This window comes from Myotis myotis, unplaced genomic scaffold (assembly GCF_014108235.1).
Source record: "Myotis myotis isolate mMyoMyo1 unplaced genomic scaffold, mMyoMyo1.p scaffold_m19_p_12, whole genome shotgun sequence".
Lineage (NCBI taxonomy): Eukaryota > Metazoa > Chordata > Mammalia > Chiroptera > Vespertilionidae > Myotis > Myotis myotis.
The window spans coordinates 42,169,468-42,183,724 of record NW_023416316.1 but is presented as its reverse complement, the minus strand read 5'-3'; the positions used below and the strand labels follow the sequence as shown (position 1 = coordinate 42,183,724).

The 14,257-nt window shown below is 46.0% G+C and overlaps 1 protein-coding gene across 6 annotated transcripts in view; it reads right to left on the bottom strand.

Annotated features, from left to right (window-relative positions):
* The window catches only part of APBA1 (amyloid beta precursor protein binding family A member 1), a 195,196-nt gene that overhangs the window by 48,517 nt on the left and 132,422 nt on the right, over positions 1 to 14,257 (bottom strand). The gene's annotated exons all lie outside the window — the stretch shown is intronic.

Sequence of the window (14,257 nt, the reverse complement as noted above, 5' to 3'; positions counted from 1 at the left end):
CACCTGATGTTTCTCTGGAGGGGCTGGCCCACCCCCTCTGGCAGTGACACCTACTATTTCTGGGGGAAATAAACTAGGTTCCAAGGTGTTACCAGAAACTTTCACACACTTTAAACTTGTGAAAATTTACAGAACTTGTGAAAAAAGCATCCCCCCCGTGGAAGGAAGGGGTGGGAGCTGAGAAAAAGGATCTCTCCGAACCTGCGTTAGGACACACCTGGGAATTCTAAGAGAACACTGTGGCCAGCCAGGGCCTGGGCTTCTGGAGACATGGGATGCTGGGAGTAGCCCCTCACCACCTCTTCCCGTGTGACTTCAACATCCTTGCACTGTAGTCTAAATGAGGGGGTGTAGCAAACCAGCTTATAAACACAGAAAAGAAAGCTGCCCCCAAAGCAAGCATGGTGTGACCCAAACCAATGAGTAAGCCCAAGTTGGGTTCAAGAGCTGGGCCATATCTGCTGTTCCTCAGCCGACTAGAGGAAGGTCAAGAAATAAGGGTGAAGCTGGGCTGGGGGGACCTCATGGCAACAGAGGTGGGCAGGGTGGTTCTGGAGGCAGAAGACAGGAGGCAGACAGAGAGATCTGCCAGAGCCAATCTACTTCATAAAAAAGATCCATGTCAACAGGGAATTGTGTGGATGCATGAAAGAGGAAAGGCACCGAGCATCCAAGAGACTTGTCCTAATCCACGGATTCTGCCTTCTCCCTCACCAAACTCTTAATCAAGCATGCTGACAGGTCTCTCTGAGTCCGCCTGTTTAGTTAACGGGTTGTGATAGGGTCATAAGGTAGAAAAAAGAGAAGGACTTGAACAACTGACAGCTGGACAACCCACCGGTGCTGGTGGACAGGGTCCTCTGCTGTGGACAACTGTGCAGGCCAGAGTGGGAAACAAGATCGGAGGAAGGGTGTCCTTGGGCCCTTCACCCTCCCTTTTGACCTGATCTACTGTTTCTGACTTCTCTTGCTGGCAGCTGGACTATACCTACTATAATCCAGGTCAGTGTGATGCCCCCATTCAAGAATGGTGAGCAGGGCAGGAGGTATTCCTTCCTAATTTACAGTACTTGGCATCTCTCAAAAACACTTTCATCTTTCCATTTATTATTTAAATGATAGAAAAATTTCTTGATTCCCAGATTGAACATCCCTATCATTTATTTCTCCCCAGCTCATCGGTGAAGCCATTTCCCCCTCTATCACTTAAAATGTGGTTTGGATTCATGAACCACTCAAGACAGGTTAAAGCTGTTATAATCTTCACTGCTGCTGTGGAAAGCTTACAATTTTTTCAGTTATTAACTAAGAGAGCTACCATCACACACAAGATTAAAATCACCAGACAGACTGCAAAAACCCCTGCTAGGCTTTCTGGAAAGTTATAGAAAGCGTCTACATATCGTGTCCTGTTGGTGTGACAGGATTCAGAATGCTTTTCCTGGCTCTCTTATTTTCATTCTTTCCTTCCCTTTAATGTTCAATCTGCACCTGAAACCTGTTTAATTATTCACCACTGCCTTCTCCATGCCTCATCAATAATGGATCACACCCGGGATGGAAAACTTCACCCGCCACAAGGAGGTGGTTGAGATGGGATCATAAAGAACAGGATCCACACGCCACACCCGAGGGAGAAACCAAGGCACCAAGATGACAGCCAGTCTCAAGGTCTGTCCTCTTCTGTTTTTCTGCACCATCAAGACCCCTTAACTCTGCCTCTCGACTTGTTTTGCATCATGACACATGTCAACTAGAGAAGCGCTGGAGCCCCAGAGGAAGCTGCTGGGGGTGAAGGCAATGTACCTGGTGGCCCAGTTCACCCCACCCCCAAAATTCAGGGGATCATCCGCACGCTGGTTGAAAACCTCTGCCTTAACTTTCAAATGAGTCTCGACAGCGAATTCTTTTGACCCCGGCAGTCCCTTGAGAATAAAGTAAAAATCCATCTCCTTATGAAGAATCCACATGGACATGCTTATTCCTTCAAGACAATCCCTCCTCTTTCCCATTTCCACCGGCGCTACTGAGCCTCACCTTTCTCTGGCATGGCCACCTGCCTCATCTCTGTGCTGGCTCACACAACTGTTCCCTTTTTCACCACTTTAGCTTTGTTCTATCATTTCAGAATCTGCAGATCTGCCTATTCTCATCAGCCAGACAAATAAATACAGCCCTTGAGTTGGGAATGGCGGACAAGGCCAGCAGCTGCTGTGTCCTCAGGTTTTAAGCCCAGAAGCTCTTTGCTGGCAAAAGGTAATGACAGATACCAAACATGTTAGGCAGGCTTCTCGATGGCCTCCAACAATCCCCACACCTCCAGGTATTCACACCCCTGTGCAAAAGACTGTGACTTCCATCTTGCTCTAAGACGCTATGATCATTTTGTCTTGCATACTTTTTAAAGTGAGCTGCCACGTAGGAGAGGGCCCACATGGCAAAGAACCAGGGATGCCTCTGGCCATTGGTCAGTTGGGAACTGAGACCCTTAGTCCAACAGCCCAGGAGGATCTGAACAAGCACATGCGCTTGGGAGCAGGTCTTTCCCCAGGAGAGCCTTAAGATGACCACAGGCCACTGACACCTTGATTGCAGCCTCTGAGAGAACCACAAGCAGAGAGCCAGCCAGGCCATGCCAGATTCTGGACCATAGGAACTGTGACAAAATCAATGTGGCTTGCTGTATGCCACCAAGTTCTGCACAATGTGTTACACAGCAGTGGATAGCTATAGCGAAAACATCAAATAAGGCTTCAGATGAAAGTCTCAAGCGCAGAGGAAGCTTGGAGGTCTGGCTGAGGGCTCAACTAAAGTAGATCACAGACTCTGCACAGGCAGGGCTTGTGTCTACGCTAGCCAGAGCCTGAGTCTCAGTTGCTGCTGTATCCTGGTGTCCTGCACAGTGCCTGATTTATAGGGTGAACTTGAAAATATTTGTTGAGTGAGTGGATGACAAATTGTGAGACGGACTCTCAGTTTGTGACTAGGGACAGTAGTCACAATTCCCTCTGGCTCACTGACAAATGACAGACAGCAGAGCTTTGTGGCCACACCCTATTTCTTACTCACAGACAACGTCCTACATGTCAATAGTGCTTGATTAATCCCAAACGTGTTGGCACGGAGCATCTGTAACAATTATAATAACTCATCTCAATGACTTTACGGCACTTTGCATGGTGGGTGATTGAGAGCAGCATCGTATTCCTTTGATACCATTCACTCGTCTAAGGAGAGCTGTCCTATCTGTTTCTGAGGTCTACTTGGTAAAACACACTGGGGCCCATTGCTGCTGTCCTGAGTGCAGGTCCTTTGGTTCTAAGGTTATGCTTCTGGGATGCCGACCTGGAAGGTCTGCCAGCCACCTTTTTTTTTAAAATTTATATTTTTATCGATTTTTAGAGAAGGGGGGAGGGGAGGGAGAGAGAAACATCGATGTGAGAGCGCAACATTGACTGGCTGCCTCCTGCACACCCCCACCTGGGGATCAAGCCCACAACCTGGGCATATGCCTTGACTGGGAATTAAACACGCAACTTTTTGTTGCACGCATGATGCTTCACCTACTAAGCCACACTGGTTAGGGCAGCCAACTATTTTCTAAAACGTCTGAACCATATAAAAGAACCAAGTTGGTTTTAGAGCCAACCCTGGGATGCCTACTCTTCATAGGAGGCCAAGAGAGCATTCTGAGATAAGGATGCATGGAGTCTAGTCCTGTTCAGGCCACAGGTGGACACAGACTGACGCTAACTATCCTAGACCTCTCCCCTCACCCTCGCCCCTACATGTAAAGAGAACATCATATTCCAGCTAGGAATTGATCCACCTGGGGAAATCAGGCCCCAACACAACATAAATTCATCCTAAAGTCTATCTGCTTGACTTTAGATCCCATTTCAGCTCCACCCCTTGCTATCCAGACCCTAGAAAAACTGGCTGGCTGGAACTCCCTGAGGAGGTGTGGATTTGCAAGAAGAAATTTCTCAACTCAGAACAGCTGAACAGGAATCCTTCAGGAGCACAGAATCCTCCAGCGGTAAAACAGTTCTTTTTACTCGCCCTTGTGAGCCTGACAATACAACCGCAAGGTCAACAGGATAATATGTTGCTAACAAGCCTTAATGAATTAGCATGTGCACTTGACCTTGGTCAATAGTTTCTTAGCAACAGTAAGAAGAAAAAATCCACGTAGGCTGGTGCTGACTTCAGGGCAGAGGGAAAGGGAGAGAGGACAGGGAGGAGGTGATGTCAAGGAAATCAAGGCCCAGAAGAAGCCAGGATGCTCCTCCACCCTCTTTACGTCACCTTTCTCAAAATTAAAAAAGAAAAAAAAGGTGGACACAAAAGTGCACATGATCAGTGAGGCAAGTGTTAACATCAGCCCTCACTTCCCAGGGTTTTGACAACATCTCCTTCTCAGCAAGAGAGTGGCTGGTTTCTGAGTAAGAAGTGTTAGTGCTGTACTGGTTTCCTGCCTCAAAATACTTTCTCCAATTGGCCTTTGGAACTGAAGATGCCAATAAAAGGTAAATGTTATCTGAAGGGGGCCATGCATGTTGCCATTACCACTAATTAGCAGTTTAGTTTTACTTAATGAGACCAGCTCTGGAAGAAGAAGGCTGACGATATATTACTGCTTACGGGGGAAGCGGCGAGCTCAGGCCATCCGGAGTGCATGACGGGGACTGGCAGGACAGTAAAGGCCTGGGAGGGATCTGAGCTCGGGGGAAGCAGAAAGCAAATACCAGCCTGGAGAGGGTGAGGAAGGGGTGCTAACAGCCAACTCCTCCTAACTCAGCTTGCCACTGACCAACCCAGCCTGGAGAGGGTGAGGAAGGGGTGCTAACAGCCAACTCCTCCTAACTCAGCTTGCCACTGACCAACCCTAAATGTTACGTGAGCTCTGACTTACTGAGGCAACTAATGCACCAAACTTGTGGTTCTTATTCCACATTTCCATAGAGAACTCAATAGCTGCAAAAACCCTTTTCTCCCATAGTCATCCTGGAAGATAAATCGAATAACTCATTTTACTGATGAGGAAACTGAAGCCAAGGAAGAAAGCAGGTGATCAACTCAAGGTAACTGCGGCAGGTCAACTGCAGGGCAAATCTTAACGAATAATAGCATATAATCAACTCTGTGTGACTTACTCGAATACAGAGGAGGATAAGACACTATCCTCCAAAGCCTGACGGTGAATTCCAGAGGCAACAGGCTAATGCATGTAAGACAAGTAGATAATATAGTAAAGAATCAAGTGTTCAACTATAGTCCACAGTTTAAGTTGCTGGTTACCAATTCTGACTGGGCCTCAGAAACACTGAGACCAAGATCCAACCTCCAAAAATGCTGTGTTGAATGGGGAAATGTGATCTGGATGGAGGTGAGAGCCACTGTGGCAAGAAGTGTGGTATGGAGGCAAGTGTGGATAAGCAGAAGTAGATTTTGAGTCTGTAAGTACAAGGTTAGTGAGTAAGCTATGGGAGTGTGATCCTTACATGCCAAAGGAGCCATATGGTCTCAGTCCAGTGGGATCTGCCTAGTCATACTGGGAATTTACACCAGGAAATTACTTCCTGGGGGGGGATCTCCTTAACTTTGCCTAAGACAAAGGGCATTAGACATCCAGGATGATTTGCCCTCTAAAGCTCGGTGAAATGTGTCAAAGACAGTGACTGGCAGTCCAAGGCGACTAGGTCACAGGACCCAGCTATTTTTAGCCATTCCAGGTGGGCCCCAAACCTGCTTTGATGCATTCTGAGCCTGATTCAATCCATTTCTGGTGTCCCACTGGCAGGGACTGGCCAACTCAAGAGACCTACCAGGCAGGCCCAGCAGGCAGTAAGCGCCTGCTTCTCCACTGGGGACAAGCAGGAGAGAGAAACTACAGTGGGACTCTTCAGGAGGGTGAGGTGGTCTTCGGTGAAATAAAACAACACCCTCTCTGTGGCTGCTCAGGAAACTGGTCAGTGAAACCTGTGTTCCAGAGAAAGTGGACGGAGAAACGACATTTCTTTGTAGTAAGAACATGTTGCCAGCTGCACTTGCAGTGGGAGCATTTCTCCTAATTTTGAAGATAATCACGTTTATGGATTAAATCACATTTCAGATTTCCCCAGGACTACACAGGCCTGGAATTTAATTGGGCTACATATGGAATTCAATTATCTCTGACATATCCGTTCCTCTCCCTGCCCCTTCCCTTCCTCCCCTTCCTTCCAGTGCACTTAGCAGAGGAAATGTCCTGAGTGCACAGTTCGGGGAGCTGACATAATTCTTCTAAAAACTCCCGGGAAGTTTCTTGAGCCCCAACTTATTAAGAGAGCATGTCAGACACCCGAACTGTGGCCCTGTGGGCTGCATTTCTATCTGGAAAATGATAGCAAAATTCTCTCCGGCGAAATCGTCCATTCTCTTCCCTGCTGCTTGCCCTGTCACTTCTTGGCACAGTTTCACATAGACACTGACTAGTGAGACAATCCATTACGAAGTTGAGAAAGATTCCTCTTGGGAGTAGAGTCAGGTGAAGCGAAAAAGATTGGAGCCTGGGGGTTTAAAAAAACCAATCTTTCCCATCACGTACTTTCATGCCACGGAGCACGGAGTAATTTGCGCCCTGGCCTTCTGCTGTGCAGATCATTGGACAGGCTTGCTCTGCTGATTCCAACATGGCCGGATGTCAGCGGGGAGGCTCCTGCCCAGCCCTGGAAACAGGGCCTGCCTGGAGTCGAACCCACAGGTGAAACTATAAAGGTGAGTTAAAGGAATCAGAGCCAATACTTCATATCCAGGAGGAGAGAGCAGAAGCACACATCCTCCAACTCCCTCTTGTTTTCTCATGATTGAAATGAATTATTTGCTCGCCAAGAGAGATTTCAAGGTCACGCTTTCTCCTTTTGAAGTTGTAACAGGAAGATCATTACATCCTTAAGAAGTTACCTCCCCATGTCACATCAGGTCCTCACAGTTCATAGAAAAATGGCTCATTTTGTTTTTGTTACAACTAAATTCTTTCCGCCGAGCATTCCTTTCCATTGGCAGAGATACGGCAATTCACTGCTGATCCTAAATTGCAGGATGGGCCACTAAATGTACCCCGGTAAAGGAAGCATCTCGAAACATTTCATTTTAAAGCGAAAACCATGAACCTAAATACGTATACAAACTTGAGGAGCGGTGCATGCACCCACATATGACCTCTGCAGTTGTCAGTATTCTTCCTGCTCCCTTCCCACCTGTGTTCAGTGGTTTCCAAACTCCAGCCCATTTTCAAGCCCACAGCTCTCAAATGCACGAGGCTTTGCATTGTCAAAGTGCAAACCCACTTTCCAATTAGGGTTCTTCACCTTAAGTAGAACAGCCACAGCCCTCGACCTACTTTTTACTTCTTTACTCTGATGTGTGTAATGTGAGCCATGAAATTAAAATGGAAAACTCAGAACGTTTACCTTACCATATAACAGTTACTAAAACAGTCATTTTCTAAAAAGGGCACATGTAATATACAGAAGTGTTTGCCTTTTTCTATTTTTTCAAGAAAACAGACAGCAACAATGAAAGGATCCCTCTGTTGAGTGAGTGATCTCTGAATAATGATCCCAACTCTTTCATATTTTTAATTTAAGGCAAAGAAATCCTATATAATAAAAGCCAAATATGCTAAGTGTCTGGTGGACAGGTCAGCCATTCAACCAATCAAAGCGTAATATGCTAATGATATGCTAAGGTCGCACAACCGCTCGCTATGACGTGCACTGACCACCAGGGGGCAGATGATCCCACCAGTAAGTTAGCTTGCTGCTGGGGTCCAGCCGATAGGGACTGAGCGAGATGGGCAGGACACACCCTGGAGCCCTCCCCGGCCCCCATCATGCACCAGTGGGGTCCCTCGGCCTGGCCTGCACCCTCTCACAATCCGGGACCCCTGGGGATGTCAGAGAGCTGGTTTTGGCCCGATCCTGCAGGCCAGGCCGAGGGACCCCACTGGTGCACAAACCAGTGCACCAGGCCTCGAGTACATGAATATAGTTTTAAAAGTCAAACAATACTGTCTAGTTTATGGCAAACATGGAGGTCCTTTTCCCTATTTCTTTCCACCCTTAGTCTTTTAGCATTTCTTCCAGTATTTATTATGTATGATAGTCATAAACATTGTGTTTACACTGACTCACCTCGCTTTTTCCATTTTAGACTTGCCTTCTACTATCAAAGACTAGGATTTACCACTTTTCTAATGCATCTTTCCTAACCCTCTCAATATTACAATTTTTGGTTAGTCAATATTCAGTGTTTGTACTCTGGAGACTATGCATATGCTCTTCCCTGTGGAGACACATGCATTCTTTTATTGCATTTCTTGCCTGTATAACAATTGTTTTCAGTGAGAAAACGAACTGAATTGTTTTTCCATTCATTTAGTTTTCTGTTTATTAATCAATAATTCATGCCAAACTCTCCTAAAACAATCTAAGGCTCCCGTCAGTATAATCATATTAGGAAATCTTTCATTTCCATTCTTTCTGGAAACCTCCTATGTGGAGCCCTCCAAGCTCTGGGCCACACTGGATTGGCTGCTGCCTTGGCCTGCCTTTCAGCTGTCATGTGGGATCTCTGACCTCATCACCCCGGGGAGTCCCTTTGTCCCTTTCCCGTGTTGGATCCCATTTCTCAGATCTTGCATCTTCTGCCTTGATTTATGCTCCCATTTGGAGGGAGCAATTGCCTAGTAGCTTCCTGAGAAAGGGTGTAGGGGAGGGATATTTTCTGGGACCCTGAATATCTAAAAACATCTGTATTCCACCTTCACACTGAACTGGAAATTACTGTGTGCAGGTCCCCAGTTTTTTGAGAAGCCCAACACCATTGTGATTCCTGATCACTTGTAAACCTGCAGGATCTTCTCTTTTTCCACAGTTTTCTGAAATGTCTGTGGGTCTTTTTATTTCATTGTTCTAGATACCCAGTGGAACCTTTTAATTGGGGAAATCTCAAGTCATTTGGTTCTAGGAAATAATCTTTCATAATGTCTCCATTTTATTTATCTACTGCGGTGGTTCTCAACCTTCCTAATGCCGCAACACTTTAATACAGTTCCTCATGTTGTGGTGACCCCTAATTTCATTGTTACAAGTTGAACATAATTAAAGCATAGTGATTAATCACAAAAACAATATGTAATTATATATGTGTTTTCTGATGGTCTTAGGTGACCCCTGTGAAAGGGTCATTTGACCCCCAAAAGGGTCGCGACCCACAGGTTGAGAACCACTGTACTAGAGGTTTGGTGCACGAAAATCATGCACTGGGGGAGGGTGGGGTGTCTCTTAGCTCAGCCTGTGCCCTCTCTCAATTCGGGACCCTTCAGGGGATGTCAGACTGCCAGTTTAGGCCCAATCCCCAGGGAGGAGCCAGAATTGGGGCCGGGCACTGCACTGCTTGCACTCATCCTGGCCCACTGTGCCTATTGCCGCTGCTTGGTAGCACTGCCCAAGCAGCCACAGAGTCAGGAGAGGCTCCTGCTGTGGTAGCTGCACTCGCAGGCCATGAGCCCAGCTCCTGACTGAACTGCGCTCCCCCCGTGGGAGTGCACTGACCACCAGGGGGCAGCTCCTGCATTGAGCGTCTGCCCCCTGGTGGTCAGTGTGCATCAGAGTGACTGGTTCACCATTCTGTCAACTGTTGCTTAGGCTTATATATATATATACACACACACACATACATATATATATATATATATATATATACACACACACACATATATATATATATATTCCTACTACTTTCATTCCTTTTGCCCTAATTGTTCTACTTTCTTGAAGATTTCCTCTATTTTGTCTTCTAACCTTCCTACTGAAGGATTTCTTAAATGTTAATTTTAAATTTCTGCTGTCATATATTTTAATTAAATTTTTTTTATTTTAAAAAAAGGCATTCTAATTTAGTGGCTCCCTTATCTTCTCTTTCCTTTCTGAGGATATTGATGTGTTTTATAGTTTTCTTCTGCTCTGAGCACTGCCTTTATTTCTCCAAGTTCCTTTCTTCATTTGCTTTTCTGTATCTTTGTCTTTCATGTTAGAGATGTTCTCTGAATGCCTAGTGATTCTTGGATGTCTATGTCTATTTCACTGTGTGTCAAAAAAAAGCTCATGCATGGCAGAAACCTATACTGTGGGGTGATCTGGTAGGGACCCAGGTGCTATGTTTGGGAACCCCCAAACATGAGTGTCTGTAGGTATCTTCTCCTGGGTCTGTTTCCTCAGAGAGGAATATTCTAGTCTCCTGCTGGGGTGTGGGGCCGGGTGGGTTCTAAGCTTGACGGCTAAGAACTCTGAGGCGTCTGAGTCTCGCAGCTCAGCAGCCCTGTGTTCTGTCAGGCACTTCATCCCATTTCCAGCTTCGGCTAGTGCCCCCACTTCCAGAGCTTCTCTGACTCACCCTCTCCTCACAGTACCTCCCGTCTTCTGTGGGCGGGGGGAGGAGAGGTGACCTGCCCACACAAGCTGGACAACGGATCTAACCTCTCCTAACGACAGACTTTCAAACACTGCTGTTTTCCCAGCCATACTCCTGCCATCTGTCTGGTGTCCCGAATTCCCAAGCCTTTCTTAGGGTCCATGACACAAATCCTTACGGCCACTCAGCAGAGGAAACAGAAACCTATCAGTTATTTGTCTGGATGGATCAGGCTCTGCTATGGAAACAAACCACCAAACCCCCCATGTTGATTCCTCTCTCACACTGCACCTCCACGGGGTCAGCAGGGAGCCCGGCTCATCAGGGTCACTCGGGACCCAGGCTGATGGAGGCTCTGAGTCTTGTGACCTGAGGCTTCAGGGGGAGAACGCTGCTCACTGCTCCTATTTCAAGGGCCAGGCCTGACGTCTAGGGAACGAGGAAGGACGGTACAGTCCGCCCTGTGCTCAGCAGAAGAGGACAACTGGAAATATTGGGGAGCACCAGTGTCCCCAAATTTTGTTGTTCTCAGCTGCTGCTGTTTCCTCTGTCTCGTGGTGCTTGTGGTTTTACATGTTTTTATTATTTTACTATCATTTTAGTGTAGCTTTAAGAGGGAGAGGAGTTGAACACCATTTCAAGCTGCAGAACACACCAAAGTAGCCAACACCATCCAATGAATGCTGTGTGCTGCTACCCTCCATCTCTCTGATCCTACCAGGACTCTGTTCTGCACTTTGTTGCCTAAAAAGAGGTTGCTAGGCGGTGGAACTTTTCAGAACTGGGCATTCATTAGCGATATTTTTCAAGAAGGGGTTGGGAGGCAGTTTTCAAACACATATCTGAAAAAGGGAAAGTCTTTACTAGAAGCAAAGGATTAATAAGTATTTTTTAAATTTTCAGAAAACAATTATTTTCCCTCCATGCTGAGCATCTCCTATGTGTTCAATAAGTTCTCGCTAATGAGCAATCCTATCTTTGCATCGTACAGGTCTTCAGCAAGCAAATGCCAGCTTGCGCCAAGTGAAGAGGAAAATGCTCAAGTTCCGAGGGAATTAAAAGTCATGTTAAAAGCAGGCTGAGCTATCGGCAGTCATCTCTGGCACGTGGTAGTACAGGCGGCTTTCATGTGCTTCACTACAGCTTCTGGTCATGCCAATTTGAGAATGCACTGCTTTTGGAATAAGAATTCCCCAGGTCTGCTGACCATAACCACAGCAGGGCAGCCCTTTTTGGTAAAAACCGTACCTGTGCTAATAAAAGCTACAAGTCTCAAACCCATCGCTATTATATGGAGAAACTGTCCAGAGAATACTTTTCTTTAAATTTAAATAAATGATTCTTAATCTTTTATATGCTTAAGAATCGCAGGGAGAATTTACAAAACAACATAACACAAAGTCAGAAAACAAACAAAAACCCCAAATCCCAGCTCACTGGGCTCCACTTAGGACTGGTTTGGAAGGGAAAGGCAGTAGTAACTTGTATTTTTAACAAGTACCTCCTGGACAGACTTCAGACCACACTGCTTTTAATAGTGCTTCCCATTTTCTACTGAAATGAGTATGCAGTAAATATTTTTTGATGCTGAGGTGTAAATCAACAGAATGTGTATATTTATATACTTCACCCCCACCCCCACCCCCCAATAATACCATCAGAGAAGTAGCAAATAAAGGTCTTTCCCATAAAAGCACATGACAGATGAAGCACAATACACAAATTTAAATGGCTTACAACTGACTGGTGGGATATTTTAAGGCACAGGTTTTGGGGTTTGCTTGGTATTAACTATTCCTAAGCCTTACTTACCTATTTCTTAGCATCAAGCCTAATTTCTGACAGTGTGGGTTTCTAAAGCATCACCTGATATTCTATAATTAATTCTGTCTTTGGAATGAAGGAGAGGATTAAGTGGGTATCTATAATAATAAAAGTATGATATGCTAATTAGACCAGATGAAGGATGACCTTCCAGGTGACCTTCCGGATGAAGCCACGGTGTTGGGGGCCGAGGCCTTGCACGATTTTTGTGCATCGAGCCTCTAGTCTTAGTATAAATGAACAGAAAGAAGACGCCCCCTGCCCCAGCCCTGCCCTAGTGCAGGCTGCGCTGGGGTTCATCATGAGGCTGCATGGACAACATGGTTTTGCTGGTCATTTTCAGGAGCTGGTACATGTGGGAAAGCTGAAGGAGGAGGCCAGCATCTGGATGTAACGCTCCTGCAGCTCTTCCCAAGTTTCTAAAAGAATGTAGAACCCAGCTTCTTGCCAGCTCCCCACCTTTGAAAACCTACTCCGTTTCCACTTCATTTGCAAAATGCTTGCTGCAGTCCCTCCCTCCTAGCCAAGAGGAACCTGGAAATGCTGGAGGTCAAGGGGAAGTCTCCAGGTGAGCACATCTGTTTTGAACCTTTTGGATGTGAAGTCTGGAAAACAGGAGAGATACAGGACATCGTGGAACTAACTGACCCAATGCTGCCCCCTTGCTGTGGGGGAGCACAAAGATCTTTTCCTACAGGTTTCCAGCCTTTCCTTAAAGGTGCAGGAGATTTAATCAGCCAACAGCAAATGTTGACTGTTACTAAAAGAGGTGGCGAGCCATACCTCTCTGACCTGCACAGCCCTTTCCGTATAAGTAAAATGAACAGCTTCCAATAATGGTTTCTCACTCCAAAAGGTATACTGAGAAATAGCCTAGTGCACTCATAAAGTAACGAATTAAATGAAACTGAATTTAACCTCCTGACCCTTCTTTTACTCCAAGCTCCCATTTTAAAGGAAATTGCTTAAAACATTTTCAGGAGAATAGAAAGTGAGAGCCAGAGCAGAAAGAGGATCTTTATAGCGAGGTAGTGGGGCAAAGGTTAGTCTTCTTGGTGTATTTTGAATAGACTGTGACACCCAAGCTTGTCACGTTACCAAATTTCTTAGGTATTTCAAAAATGAAAAGTAAAATGTCAACATGGACAGCAATAGCTTTTGGTAGCTCTTCACAAAGAAGCACGATTCAGTTTAAAACCAAAAACATGTCTTTTGTGACGTGAGAAGGACACCCTGGTACCTTAAATTAAGCACCTGCTGAAAGCCACAGTGAGGAACAGGTGGGTGAAAAACTGCAGAAACTCTGGCAGGATAAGGGCTCCACAATCTTTCCTGTGAGGAGGCCACATTATCTGTCCCAAATCTGTCAGAGGTTGTTTTACATCAGTGGTTCCCAAATTGTGGTTCTGGGACCAGCAGATCAGCATCACCTGGGAACTTGTTAGTGACAATGTCGAACTTCACCTGGGCCCCGTGAACGGCAAAAGTTAAGGGTCCCCCACCAAAGTGTTTCGGAGACAGCTTACTACAAAGAACCCCCCCTCCCCCATGACTTAGATAAGACTCCCTGCTTACTGGTACCTATGACAAAGCCAGACACAGATTTCCAAGTTCCCATTCGTTACCTGACAAACGATCAGCTGAACTTTGGATTAATCAGAGCAAAATGCTTGTAAACCCATCTTTGGTTAAGCTCCTCTCCTCTCTCCAGGTCCTTGAACGCTGGCTAGTCAACAGTCCCTCCTCAACAACCTCTCAGGACAACAGGCTGGTCTCAGGTTAAAACATTTTCTCATCTGCCATGCTTTCTGCCCACTTCCTCATACCCATCCCTATAAAAGAAACCCCTTTCTGCCAAACCCTAGGGACTCCTGCAGATCTCAGAGTCAGAGATTACCCTATTGCGAGTCCTCCCTCCCACGTCCCCCATTACAACAGCACCTTTCTCCCCTTTGCAATAGTCCTTTCCAATAAA